Source organism: Triticum dicoccoides, chromosome 2B (assembly GCF_002162155.2).
Source record: "Triticum dicoccoides isolate Atlit2015 ecotype Zavitan chromosome 2B, WEW_v2.0, whole genome shotgun sequence".
Lineage (NCBI taxonomy): Eukaryota > Viridiplantae > Streptophyta > Magnoliopsida > Poales > Poaceae > Triticum > Triticum dicoccoides.
This window is the reverse complement of record NC_041383.1, coordinates 301,149,700-301,164,881: the sequence shown is the minus strand read 5'-3', so window position 1 is coordinate 301,164,881 and position 15,182 is coordinate 301,149,700.

Below are 15,182 nucleotides of genomic sequence, written 5' to 3'. Positions count from 1 at the left end.
GGCTACTCTTTCCGCTTCTTCTTGCTCTTCGGGAAGTTCTCCTGTCTGAAGGAAACGGACGATTTGTTGTGCCCATGCTGGAGCTTGCGGCTCGACAACAAAGACTAAAGGCACATCTGCTGCTGCGGGAACATCCGCTTCTACGGCGAGAACGTGCGGCTCAGCCGGAGCTTGACGTTCCCCGGCAAGCTTGCCGGAGCAAAACTTGTCGGGAGCGTCTGCTTCAACGGAACAAACCCTAAGGCTTGCCGGAGCAGACTGCTCCTCAGCACCTTTGGTGTTGATCTTGAGGACCTTCTTGGCGGCGGCTTCGGGGTGCTCTGCCGGAAAATAGTCACCAGAAATCAACTTCCTCTTCTTGCTCTGTCCAGTTGATGGCGTTATAGACGGTTGAGTCAGCTTGAGCACAAAGATCCTTGGTTCCACAGGTAACTTAAGTGCGGCGCACTTTGACAGGCCATCGACAATGTCGTTCTGAGCTCTTGGAACATGTTCCATCTGTAGGCCATCAAAGTGCTCTTCTAGCTTTCTCACTTCATCAATGTAGGCTTCCATCAACGGACTCTGATAATTCTTGTTCACTTGGCGGACGACAAGCTGTGAGTCACCCCTGACAATGAGCTTCTTAATCCCAAGGTCTGCTGCGATCCTGAGACCGGCAAGCAAACCTTCATACTCTGCGGTATTGTTCGTTGCTTTCTCCTTGGGAAAGTGCATCTGAACTACGTACTTGAGGTGCTCTCCAGTGGGTGCAACAAGTAGCACGCCCGCACCGGTGCCTTGCAGCGAGAAGGCACCATCAAAGTACATCAGCCACTCTTTGCTTGCTTCCTTAACGGGGATGCTTGTTTCTGGAATTTCTTCATCTTGTGTTGGCGTCCACTCTGCTATGAACTCTGCCAATGCTCTGCTTTGGATAGTTGAAGTGCTCTCAAACTGGAGGCCAAAGCTTGACAGTTCCAGTGCCCACTCGACAATCCTGCCTGTTGCTTCTGGATGTTGCAGTATCCTCTTCAGCGGAAAACGAGTGACGACTGTGATCTCATGTGCTTGGAAGTAATGGCGTAGCTTTCTCGAGGCCATGAGAAGGCCGAAAAGCAATTTCTGCACACCAGAGTACCTTGACCTAGCCCCTTGCAGAAGGGAACTGACAAAGTAAACTTGGCGCTACACCATTCTTTTCTACATCTTCTCACGCGCCTGCGCAGATCCATCTTTGTCGGGACCAGAGCTTGTCGATGAAGTCCCCTGCTTGTCGCTGGATGCATCTGCCGTGGTTGCTGGCTCATCATCCGCCTCCCTCTCCGCTACTAACGCAACACTAACCACTTGATTGGTTGCCGCTATATAGAGCAGCAACTTCTCTTGTGGCTTAGGTGCGACAAGTGTTGGAGTGGAGGACATGTATCTCTTTAAGTCCTACAGCGCAGCCTCTGCTTCCGGAGTCCATCTCATTGGTCCTGGCTTTTTCAATATTTTGAAAAATGGCAAGGCGCGCTCAGCAGACCTAGAGATAAACCTGCTGAGAGCAGCTACGCAACCGGCAAGTCTTCGTACATCCTTGACGCGCTTTGGTGCTTCAATCTGCTCAATGGCCTTGATCTTGTCGGGATTGGCTTCAATTCCCCGCTGAGACACGAAGAACCCGAGAAGTTTGCTGGAGGGGACTCCACACAAACACTTCTCGGGGTTAAGCTTGAGGTTGATCTTGCGCTGATTTGCAAAGGTTTCGTCTAAGTCTTGAATCAGAGTTGCCTTGTCCTTGCTCTTGACCACTATGTCATCCATGTAGGCTTCCACATTTCTGTGTATTTGCGGTTCAAAAGCGTCATGGACTACCCTTGCAAATGTTGAACCAGCATTCTTTAAACCGAAAGGCATCCGTACGAAACAGTATGTGCCACATGGGGTGATGAATGCGGTCTTCTCTTCATCCTCTTCTGCCATGAAGATTTGATGGTATCCTGAGTATGCATCAAGAAATGAAAGCAAGTCACATCCGGCCGTGGAGTCAACAATCTGGTCGATGCGCGGCAAGGGAAATGGGTCTTTGGGACAAGCTTTATTGACATCGGTAAAGTCGATACAAAGCCTCCATTTCCCGTTTGCCTTGTGCACAACTACAGGGTTGGCCAACCACGTAGGATGGAGCACTCCTCTGACGAGGCGTACTGCTTCCAATTTCTTGATTTCTTCTGCGATGAATTCTTGGCGCTCCAGTGCCTATTTCCTGACTTTCTGCCTGACGGGCCGCGCATGAGGACAGACGGCAAGATGGTGCTCGATTACTCTCCTAGGAACACCGGGGATGTCAGACGGTTGCCATGCAAATACGTCGACGTTCGCCCGCAGGAAAGCAACGAGCGCGCTTTCCTAATTAGGGTCGAGAGTGGCACTGATGGTGAAGGTACCACCAGTGCCATCCTCCTTGGCGGACACCTTCTTGGTCTCTGGTGGAGCTACCATTGTTTTCTTACACTTGCCGGTGGAGCTCGATGGTGCGTCCTCGACGGTAGCGCAGCACTCCAAAGAGGTGCGCTTGCCGGAGTGGGCATCAGAACTCTTGCCGGACTTGGTCTTCTTCTTCGCCCCGGGAGCTTCAACGGCAAGTGACTTGCGATCTATTGCGGCTGCTGCTTCCCGGTAGATCTTGTCGGCGCAGATAAGAGCATCCTTCTTGTCGCCAGGGACAGAGATGACACTTATCGGGCCTGGCATCTTCAGCATGTTTTATGCGTAGTGAGAGGCTGCCATGAATTTGGCGAGTGCTGGACGGCTGAGTATCCCATTGTAAGGCAATGGAAAGTCAGCAACGTCGAAAGTGACCCTCTCAGTCCTGAAGTTCAACTCGCTGCCAAATGTCACCGGCATCGTGATCTTTCCCTTCGGCTTGCTCCTTCCCGGATTGATGCCTTGGAATGTGCCGGTCTCTTCGAGCTCGCCATCAGGGATCTGGAGTTTCTGGAGTACCACGGAGGAGATCAGGTTCAAGCCGGCCCCGCCGTCATCTAGCATCTTAGTGACCTTGAGGTTGCGGATAGTTGGTGAAACCAACATCGGCAAGCACTCGACCGCAGTTATGCGATCAGGGTGGTCCTTAATATCAAAGACGATAGGCATGCTGGACCATTTCAGAGGTTTGCGTGACTCGACGGGTGGTTCTGCCGCATTGACTTCCCGCACCCACTGCTTGAGCTGGCAGTGTGAAGTATGCAGAGAAGCACCGTCGTCAACGCACAGGACCTCTATGGCTTTCTGGAACTCCTGCTCATCGGTCTCGTCATCATCCATATCTTCATCGTCGTCGTCATCTTCGTCCTTGTCGCGGCCGCGAGAGGTCTGTCTCCTTGCCGCTGCTTGGCCTTGCCGCGGCGTCCTCCTCGGCCGGGGCGTTTCTTGCCGGCTCCTCCAGCACCTTCTTGGGCTTTCTCCTTGTCGCGTCGCTCGTATTCAGCCTTTTGCTGCTCGACAAGCTGCTCGACCTTCTTGCAGCTCTGGAGGTCATGGCCCTTGGTGCGGTGGATCTTGCAGTACTGCTTGTTGGTGCCGTCCTGCTTGTCGGCGACCGCCACAGCCTCCTCGCCGGAGCTACCAGCTTTGGCTTTCTTGGCGCCACCTCCGTTGCCGGACTGCTCAACGACTAGCACATCTTTGCCTTTCTTCTTCCTGTTGTTCCGCCGCCGGTTTTTCTTTGCCGGGGCAGTCTCCTCACTATCAGATCCTCCTGCTCCTATATTCTCTCCGGGGAGTTTCCTCCCTTCCTCAGCACGTGCACACTTGTCGGCCAGGGCGTATAGCTCACTGACGTCTCTGATCTTGCACATCGCCATCTCCTCCCGCATCCTGCAGTTTCGCACGTTCTGATGGAACGCACTTATTACCGCGGCAGGGTGGACATCTGGGATGTTGTGCTGTACGCGACTGAATCTCTGGATGTACTTGCGCAGGGGCTCTCCTTCCTTCTGGGCGAGCAGATGAAGGTCGCTCTCTTGGCCATGAGGCTTGTGGCCGCCTGTATAGGCACCGACAAACTGATGGCATAGGTCTGCCCAGGAGGATATGGAGTTGTCCGGCAAGTGCATGAGCCAGGATCTGACATTGGGCTTGAGCACCAGCAGGAAGTAGTTGGCCAGGATCTTGTAGTCCCGCCCCCCGGCAGCTTGCACCGCGATGGTGTAAATGCTGAGGAACTCTGACGGATGCGACTTGCCGTCGTAGTTCTCTGGTACATCTGGCTTGAAATTCTTCGTGCTGGGCCACTGGACTTGCCGCAGCTCATGAGTGAACGCAGGGCAACCTACCGCTTATGGCAAGTCGCCTGGTTCCCCTGGTGCATGCATGTCGACAGAGGGCCCAGCGCGCTGGTCCGATTGACGCCGCGCTTCTCTTCGGCGCTCGATGCGAGTACGAGCGTCTTCTTGCTGCCGTTCGTGAAGAACTTGGCGCTGATCGCGACGAGCTCATGGATCTGATGATGCGGTGGAGTCGCTGTCGAGGTGGATCCGGCAAGTCGGCGATCTTGGCCTTCGGGATGGAGAGTGCATGGTGGTTGCACCTCCACCGGTTTCATCGCCATCGGCTCCTGCCTGGCAGTTCTCCCGCGGCAGCGATGTACTCGGCTACTGCGGAGTGTCGCCGTTGGCAAAGCCGATGAGACTCTGAATGGTGGCCCTCCATCCGTCGATCTTGTCTTCCGTTGGAGGGTAATCCAGGAGCAGTTGAGCTCGCACCAAAGCTTCTGCTGGAGTGGTGGGCGGCAGTGGCGAACGGTGCGAGGAGCGGGATATGCTCGGACTTCTAACTATGTTAGAAGGAGCAGTATCCCGTCCAGGCGACCGTGTCTCGCTCGTGCCAGCATGTTGGCGTGCATGCTGGTCTTGAGCACCCCGAGATCCACCAGCTCGATCTTGGTCCAACAAACGTATGGCATTGCGAATACCATGACGCTGTCGATCCTGCGCCTCCTGAGACGGGTGCGGTGCATGTACGGACGCCGAGGTCTGCGCAGCCTTGTCGTTGGACCTGGCAGCACCGTGAGCTCCCTCGTCGATGCCCGTTCTTCCGCCGGCGTCTACCCCACCACTCGTTTGCTTTGGTGGTGGTGGGATCGACGTGGACGGAACAGCTGCCGTCGAAGTCTTCTTCTTCGGCGGCATGTCGATGAAGAAGATAAATATCTAGCTCGTGTGAACGCCGGATCAGGTTCACACAACCTCGACGCCCCCTACCTGGCGCGCCAAAGATGTCGGGGAAACTGATCCATGAACACCTATGGGACCGGCGGACCGAGCCCCTTTCAGTTCGGCGAGGGGCGGAGATCGCACGAAGAGCGGATCGAGGCGAAGCACACGAGCAGTTTACCCAGCTTCGGAGCTCTCCGGAGAGATAACACTCCTACTGCTGCATGTCTGAGTGTATTGAGTTCTTGCTCGGGAGCGCTGAGTGCTACAGTACACACTAGCTGCTAACGAGACCGAACGTGAGTGTTTTTCTGCCTTCCCTCCCCCCTCTACATTGCGTATGGGCCTCCTTTTATATGCTGAAGGGGTCACCGACAGATGGCAACATAGATAAGGGTAAAAATGGAAAAGGAATTGCGGTTGGTACAACCACCTGTACAGTCTATCCTACCTAACCCTGACGGCAGGGGACAAAGGCATTAAATGCCCGTCTGCGTCGCCCAAATAGTGCAGAAAGGGACCGTCAGGGACGCCACCGCTCGCCACGATGGCAGTCTTGTCAGTGTCGCTTGCCACCGCGCACCGCTGGTTGCACAGCCTCCTGCCATGCGCGCCTGGAAAGGCCCCAGGGAGACACGTTGGTGGATGTGCTGGAGCATGGGTACAGAGTGGTAGCTTGCCACGGCAAGCGCCTTGCCGCGGCCGTTGTCTTGTCGCGTCCGGAAGCTTGTCGCTCGCTAGGCCTTGCCGGGACGCGTGGCGCGTCGCGGCAAGTTCCTTGAGATGCCTTGGTTGGCCTTCCCGGCAAGCTCCTCTTGACGGGGCCTTGTCTCCTTGGCTTGGATACTTTGTTCTTGAATGGCTCCAAAGGAACCACGGAGGACCTTGGCGGTTACCCGGCAAGCCATGCCGTGGGGTGCTGCGCCTGCTCGTGCACGAGTTCGGGATACTAGGGTACCCCTACTCTAGTACACCAACAGGTAATGATCTTTCTTAGTAGCCTTATTTAATTTGCGGAAATCAATTACCATCCTATAACCTGTGATAAGTCTTTGCGGAATCAATTCATCTTTATCATTAGGGACAACAGTAATACCTCCCTTCTTAGGGACACAATGTACATGACTTACCCACTGACTATCAGCAACGGGATAAATTATACCTGCCTCCAGAAGCTTGAGTATTTCTTTTCTTACCACTTCTTTCATTTTAGGATTCAAACGTCGTTGAGGATCACAAACTGGTTTGGCATCCGCTTCCAAATTTATTTTATGTTGACATAGAGTGGGATTGATGCCCTTAAGATCATCCAGAGTATATCCAATAGCGGCACGGTGCTTCTTCAGAGTTTTCAATAATCTGTCTTCTTCATGCTCTGAAAGGTTAGCGCTAATAATGACAGGATATATTTTATTTTCATCAAGATAAGCATATTTAAGATTATCAGGCAACGGTTTAAGCTCAAACACGGGAAGACCCTTGGGTGGAGGAGGATCCCCTAGGATTTCAATAGGCAAATTGTGTTGCAGAATAGGTTCTTGTTTAAAGAATACTTCATCTATTTCCCTTCTTTCATTCATAACATATCATTTTCATGGTCTAGCAAATAGTGTTCTAAAGGATCACTAGGAGGTACGGCAATAGAAGCAAGACCAATAATTTCATCCTTACTAGGCAATTCTTCCTCATGATGTTGTTTATTAAATTTAGAGAAATTAAACTCATGAACCATATCATCCAAGCCAATAGTAACAACATTCTTTTCGCAGTCTATCTTAGCATTAGCAGTATTCAAGAAGGGTCTACCAAATATAATGGGACAAAAGTTATCTTGTGGAGAACCAAGAACAAGAAAATCAGCGGGATATTTGGTTTTTCGACACAAGACTTCAACATCTCTAACAATTCCCATTGCAGATATAGTTCTCTATTGGCAAGTTTAATTGTAACATCAATATCCTCTAACTCAGCAGGTGCAATATCATGCATAATTTCTTTGTATAAGTCAATGGATATAACGCTAGCACTAGCACCCAGATCACACAAGCCATGATAACAATGATCTCCTATTTTAACAGAAATAACAAGCACGCCTACCACAGGTCTATGTTTATCTCTAGCACAGGGTTTAGCAATTCTAGCAGTTTCACCGCAAAATTGAATAACATGCCCATCAATACTATCAGACAAGAGATGTTTAACAATAGCAATATTGGGTTATACTTTGACTTGCTCAAGAGGTGTATAAGTTCTAATATTGCTTTTACGGACAACAGTTGAAGCTTTAGCATGATCCTTCATTATAACGGGAAAAGGTGGTTTCTCAATATAAGAAGTGGGAACAATAGGATCATTATAAGTGACAGTCTTTTCTTCAACTTTAATAGGTGTAGCTACTTTTACTTCTATGGGAGGATAATATTTAAACCACTTCTCCTTGGGGAGATCAACATAAGTAGCAAAAGATTCACAGAAAGAAGCTACTATCTCAGAGTCAAGTCCATATTTAGTGCTAAACTTATGGAAAATATCGGTATCCATAAAAGATTGAACACAATCAAACTTAGGTGTCATACCTGACTCCTTACCTTCGTCGAGGTCCCAATCTTCAGAGTTGCATTTAATTCTATCCAATAAATTCCATCTAAATTCAATAGTCTTCATCATAAAAGAGCCACCACAAGAAGTATCGAGCATGGTGCGATTGTTATCAGAAAGCCGAGCATAAAAACTTTGCATAATGTGGGGACCGATTCTCCGGGTATTAATTCCCAGAAAATGGCCCTTGTACTCATCAGCCCCAGGATAACTGTTAGCTGATGAGGCACCAACTTGATACAGAAATTCCAAGCAAAACATAAAATATGTAGTACAAGACCATTCTGGTCTGTGAGTACAACAAATGGTTTCTATCGGTTGATGGCGGAAGCGGGTTGTGAAACATCAGTTTCCATGGAACTCCATTTCCCACGGGAACAGCTGAGCAGGTAAACTCCTATCTTCGCGAGGCTGCTATCACCGTTGCATAGGTTCTGGGCTGTCATCACGATCGCTCCTCTCCGCGCAAGAAATCTGGCCAAGACAATTGCCAGGGACAAGCCAGTGAGTACTTTGAATGTACTCGCAAACATTATGAACACAGGGATAATATTGCAATGATGTGCTAAAAATATTTTATACTCATGACGTCAGTCACAAAAATATAAATATAACTCTGATGCGTGTAAGCATGTTATATATGAATATGTAATATCATAGAAGTATTAAAAATATAATGAAATAAATAACAAGCATGCCACAATCGGGCGTCTGAGCGACACCACATAAAGGGCTTTAAAAGAAATGCCACAGTCGGGCGTCTGAGCGACACCACATAAAGGGCTTTAAAAGAAATGCCATAGTCGGGCGTCTGAGCGACACCACATAAAGGGCTTTTAAAGAAATGCCACAGTCGGACGTCTGAGCGACATCACAGACAGGGCTTTAAAAGAAATGCCACAGTCGGGCGTCTGAGCGACACCACATAAAGGGCTTTGAAAGAAAAACAATCATAGTGAATATTCAAGAGGTAGAACCATCCCAGGGATATTTGATAAATACCAATAATATCACGGGTTAGTCCACAACAATAATAACCATAATTATCACAAGTCACAAGTTGTGATTCCAGTTCTGGTTTAACAGTTCACCTCCGAAGACCAATACTAAGACCGACACTCGACCCATCCCAGACTGTAATCCTTAACCATGGACACGGCTATTCGAATAGGTTTAATCTCTGCAGAGGGTGTACTCTTTACCCATGAGTAACGGATTTCTATAGTCCATCAGGACTAATTCCGTCTACGGTCTTTTTGTTGAAAACACACCTAACTTGCACACACCAGCTTAACTCACACGTGTCTGGAATCACCCACGACACCTGTCAAGCAAACTCTAAGTGGGGAGGCTACAACCTCGCGTAGCATGGGATCAAATTTATTTTTGCGCTCTCTAAGGGGTGGCCTCCCCTCTCGGTCTCAACCGGAAACACCCATGCCCCCGGACCAGGTGGCCTGCCTACCAGCTACAACCGGTATCTTCCACCCTGGCCTCTCTGTACGGTGTGTTCTAGGAAGAGGTTGACAACTTACTGAACCGTACTCTACTTGTTGTAGAGACGAGTGGTAGTACGAAACAAGTATGGGGGTTACTGGAACAAGACTCGATCTATGGTCAACTCGGGAGGTTTAAGTATTCCCTGCATGATTAGCATAACGAATATATTTCAAACAACAGAGTCACCGCTCATATTACCTTACCATGCCATACCAGACATAACCGTCCCGAAGGAGACCGGCGACAAACTCATGCCTACCCAAGGCAGAGGTTTTCCCGGGTTCCTGCTGGTATGCATGCAAGGCACATGAGAATGATTATCATCACAAGTGTGATCATTTCCAATAGCATGGAAATCTCAAATATGCATCCATGCATATGATCATCTCACATGAAATAACAATTTCTCCAAAATAGAGGTAGTGTGATAAATGTGTCAACGAACACTCAAAAATATCATTCCAGGGTTCAGAATGCTTGCCTTCAGGTCATGGGAAGGCAGGGTGCATTTCAAACTCTTGAAATACTTCTCCTTCCTTCAAAATCCTATTTTAAACATATAAAAGAATTAACACACAACAATAAAAACAGCACAAAAAGTTGTTTGGAAATTTTTTCAACTAAATCTTAAAATAAACTAGATCAAATTTGAGAGAGGTAGGAAAAAGAATTAATTCATTTGGAGTTATATTTAAAAAGATAAAGCCAGTCAAAGATTTGGTCAAAATCTGTTTTTAATAATAAACAGAAAAGAAAACGTTTCGGGCAGAATACGCCTTCAAAACGGGGAGACGTACTCGGGGTATTTACGCTTCCACTTAAACGCGTGGAGACGGGGCTGGGTCTCTGACACTGGGTCCAGGGGCCCCACTGGTCAGGTTTGACCAGTCCCCACTCCCTCCTCTTCTCTGCCCGAGCCGAGGCGGGGCGTCCGGCGATCGTCGCCGGTGAACGGCGTCTTTTCGCGGGCATCTAAGAGCAGGAAAGGATTTGCCACTCCTAGGCGGTCCTTCCGATGGTCGCAGGGTCGCCAGAGGTGGAGGGAGTCGCCGGCGGCGACGTCCGTGGCGGAGGGGGCTTCGGGGACAAAGTGATTTTTGGGCTGCGGTGGTCTCCGGCCAAAATTGAGCGAGGGGTTGTGTTCGCGAAAGGAAGGGAGAGTTCTTGGTGGAGAGAATGGAGAGGTAGAGGCACTGGTGGCGATGGAATCGGCCGGGGCTTGGCGGCGACCGAACCGGCCAGACTCGGGGAAGAAGGCCTTCCCTTGCTCGACTGCTGGCCAAGGCAACCCTAGGAGGATCATATGAGGTTGCTCGAGGACTCGATTGAGCTCCGGGGCCCTTATATACGCGGTGGAGGTCGGTTCCGAGGTGGCCGGCGATAAGGACGACGGCGAACCGTCTTTCTGTAGCAATGGCGACATGGCGGCGACGCGCGCTAGGAGACGAAGCTGCGGATAAGCTTGCGAAGCTCCAGGGGGCAGGTGGCAAGCGGGGAAGGCTCGGGCGGCGCCGACCTGGGCAGGGCTGTCGGGCGGCCGTGGCGGCTAGTCCTTGGCTTGCCGGGGACGCGGCGAGGGTCTGCTTGGCATGTTGCGGTGAGGGGGAGCATGTAGCGTGCAAGGGGACACGGCGTGCCGGCTGCGGTCGGTCACGGGCTGGGGTGAGTGCGGGGCGTGACGCGGCGGCTCGGGCGCCGCTCGTGCAATACGCGCGCTCTAGGCGCGTCCAGTGCATGCACGGAAGGTGTTCGACACAATGCTGTGGCATGCTACAGGTCACAGGTGAGGTTGGCAAGCAACAGAACTAGGTTAGAGATAGAGGGAAACTCCAGGGACAAGGTGGTTTGGTCAGGTGGCCAAGTTCATAATGTATACTTGAGATCATGCCAAATCAGTCCATGCACTCCAGGTGTTTGTCAAAATGCCAAAGGCACCTAGGCTATTCTTGCAGGGGCCAAATCTTCCAGATCAGTGTCTCCTTGGATGCACAAGAGGGTGGTGAGGTTAGTTGGTGAAAAGCACAAACTTGCTAGTGCATGTTTTGCAGAACTTCAAATCTGGACAGGATGTGAATGGCATTATTTCATGCACCAAAAATATGCCAATGGTGGCATGCTCCTGGGCTTAGGGGTTTAGCATGTAGGACTACAAGTAGGGAAAAGAACCTAGGGCCAAAGAGCAAGCAAGAGTATGGTTGCTGCACAAACCATCAGGTTGGACTAGGATGGAGATGAGGTTGATTCACTCAAAAATTTCAAAGAACATCCCTGGATTTTTGCATATAATGGAATCATATGCTCCGACTGACATCCCATAATTTTGGTGGAAGCTAGAAACAAATATTTAAAAGGGTTGCAGTGCAAAAATGCCTATTGGACCAGAGAAGAAAAACATGTGTAATACTCAAAATATGCAATGAAATAAATATATTAATGCACAAAAGTGATTTAGAGGCATCACAGGACATCTCCAAATTTTGGTGGAATTTTTAGTTAAATTTATCAAATGGTTGTAGTTCAAAAAGGGCTCCAAAACTTAAAACAAGTCATTTTAATGAATATAGCTCAGGGTGAAATAATTTAATAAATAATCCTACTGATTAGGAATTTGTTTTAATGAGATGGCATGGAAGTTCAATATGTTTGGAAGGATCCACTTGGGAAAAATAAATCCTTAATATTAAAAGAAAGGTTCTGAAATCAACAGAAATATTCCTGCAGGCAAATTTTTTAACTCTTGGCAAAATTTTAATAACTAAAACCTGGTTGAATTTTTGGGGTGTTACACATAATTACTTATCTTGAGAGATCATGATTGGGGCATGAATATAACATTGCTTTAAGACTCCCCCAAGCTTGAGCGATGCTTTCTCCTTCGCGAGGCCAGAAATTATATATATATATATATAATTGCGATCACGATGAACAAGATGCATAGGGTAATACTTTTGATGAAATTCCAATTTCAATCTTTTATAGTTCCATGATCTCATATCATCACATAGCCTATACCATGTCAATGCGTCTCCCTTCAAAGATAAAGGGAAGGCCTTCTTCTTAACAACATCATCGGGTATACCTACAAGCTTAAATAGTCCACAAACATCATCCACATAGTGTAGATGTTCATCAGGATGCTTTGTTCCATCTCCTGTAAAAGTGTTAGCTAGCAGTTTTTCCATCAAACCCGAAGGAATCTCAAAAGGAGTTTCATTTTCAATAGGTTCAGTAGGTTGAGTAGGTTGAGGAGCAACTCTTTGCTCTACTGGACGGGGTGAAGATACCCCGAACAAGCCCCTCAGACAATTACTTTCCATAGTAACAAGTGACCGAAAATTTCAGCACACTAAATAAATTTTTCCTTACCAAATTCCACCTACCAAAGGCGCTTCACTCCCCGGCAACGGCGCTAGAAAAGAGTCTTGATGACCCACAAGTATAGGGGATGTATCGTAGTCCTTTCGATAAGTAAGAGTGTCGAACCAAACGAGGAGGAGAAGGAAATGATAAGTGGTTTTCAGCAAGGTATTCTCTGCAAGTACTGAAATAAGTGGTAACAGATAGTTTTGTGATAAGATAAATTGTAATGAGCAACAAGTAACAAAAGTAAATAAAGTGCAGCAAGGTGGCCCAATCCTTTTTGTAGCAAAGGACAAGCCTGGACAAACTCTTATAATAGGAAAAGCGCTCCCGAGGACACATCGGAATATCGTCAAGCTAGTTTTCATCACGCTCATATGATTCGCGTTCGGTACTTTGATAATTTGATATGTGGGTGGACTGGTGCTTGGGTGCTGTTATTACTTGAACAAGCATCCCACTTATGATTAACCTCTATTGCAAGCATCCGCAACTACAACAAAAGTATTAAGGTAAACCTAACCATAGCATGAAACATATGGATCCAAATCAGCCCCTTACGAAGCAACGCATAAACTAGGGTTTAAGCTTCTGTCACTCTAGCAACCCATCATCTACTTATTACTTCCCAATGCCTTCCTATAGGCCCAAATAATGGTGAAGTGTTATGTATTCGACGTTCACATAACACCACTAGAGGCTAGACAACATACATCTTATCAAAATATCGAACGAATACCAAATTCACATGACTACTAATAGCAAGACTTCTCCCTTGTCCTCAGGAAAAAACGTAACTACTCACAAAGCATTTCATGTTCATAATCAGAGGGGTAATAATATGCATAAAGGATCTGAACATATGATCTTCCACCAAATAAACCAACTAGCATCAACTACAAGGAGTAATCAACACTACTGGCAACCTACTAGCACCAATCCCGGACTTGGAGACAAGAATTGGATACAAGAGATGAGCTAGGGTTTGGAGATGAGATGGTGCTGGTGAAGATGTTGATGGAGATTGCCCTCTCCCAATGAGAGCAGCGTTGGTGATGACGATGGTGATGATTTCCCCCTCCCGGAGGGAAGTGTGCCCGACAGAATAGCTCTGCCGGAGCCCTAGATTTGTTCCGCCAAGGTTCCGCCTCGTGGCGGCGGAGTCTCGTCCTGAAAGGTTGCCTCCTCTTTTTTTCTCATCGAAAGACTTCATATAGGATAAGATGGGCGTCGGAGAGCCACCAGGGGGTCCACGAGGTAGGGGGCGCGCCCCCCACCCTCGTGAGTAGGGTGTGGGCCCTTTGGCCTTCATCTTAGGCGATGATTTTTCTTTATTTATTTTAAGATATTCTGTGGAGTTTCAGGACTTTTGGAGTTGCGCAGAATAGGCCTCCAATATTTTCTCCTTTTCCATCCCAAAACTCCAGCTACCGACATTCTCCCTCTTCATGTAAACCTTGTAAAATAAGAGAGAATAGCCATAAGTATAGTGACATAACGTGAAATAACAGCCCATAATGCAATAAATATTGATATAAAAGCATGATGCAAAATGGACGTATCAGTGAGACACAAAGAAGCCGAGTAGCTTGCAAGACGGAATGCCAAACAAACACTTCTCAGGGTTCAACCTCAAGTTGATCTTGCGCAAATTTGCAAATGTCTCTTCTAGGTCTTGAGTGAGTGTTGATCTGTCCTTGGTCTTGACCACTATGTCATCCATGTAAGCTTCAATGTTTTCATTTACCACATGGTTCAAAACCAATTTGCACTGCCCTTGCAAAAGTGGATCCAATGGTTTTTAACCCAAAGGGTATTCGCACAAAGCAGTACGTGCTGCATGCGGTAATAAACACGGTCTTCTCCTCGTCCTCCTTGCACATGAATATCTGATGGTATCCAGAGTATGCATCCAAGAAGGAAAGAAAATCGCACGTGAAAGTGAAATCCACAATCTGGTCGATGCGCGGCCAGGGGAACAGGTCCTTCAAGCATGCATTATTTAGATTTGTGAAGTCCATGCAAAGCCTCCACTTGCCATTCGCCTTGCGCACCACTACCGGGTTTGCAAACGAAGTCGGATGCAACACTCCTCTGACCAAACTAGCTGCTGCAAGTTTCTCGATTTCCTCGATAATGACTTGCTGCCATTCCAAAGCTTACTTTCTAACCTTCTGCTTGACGGGTCGGGCATGAGGGCAGACAACTAGGTGGTGCTCGATTACCTCCCCGGGAACATCAGGGATGTAAGCTGGTTGCCAAGCAAACACATCTACATTCGCCCGCGGGAAGGCAATGAGCATGCTTTCCTATTTGTCATCAAGGGTGGAGTTGATGGTGAATGTACCACCAGCGCCAGCCAGCCCTGCAGGGACCTTCTTTACAGCTGGTAATGCAACTTTGACCTCTTGCCAGTGGAGCTCTCCGGCAAATCATCGATCGGTGCGGCGCACTCCGGAGAGGCGCACTTCCCAGATTCCTTGCTGGTATCCCCACCAGCCTTATTTCCTTTCTCACTCTCCCTGGAGGGAGCTACAGCTTCCA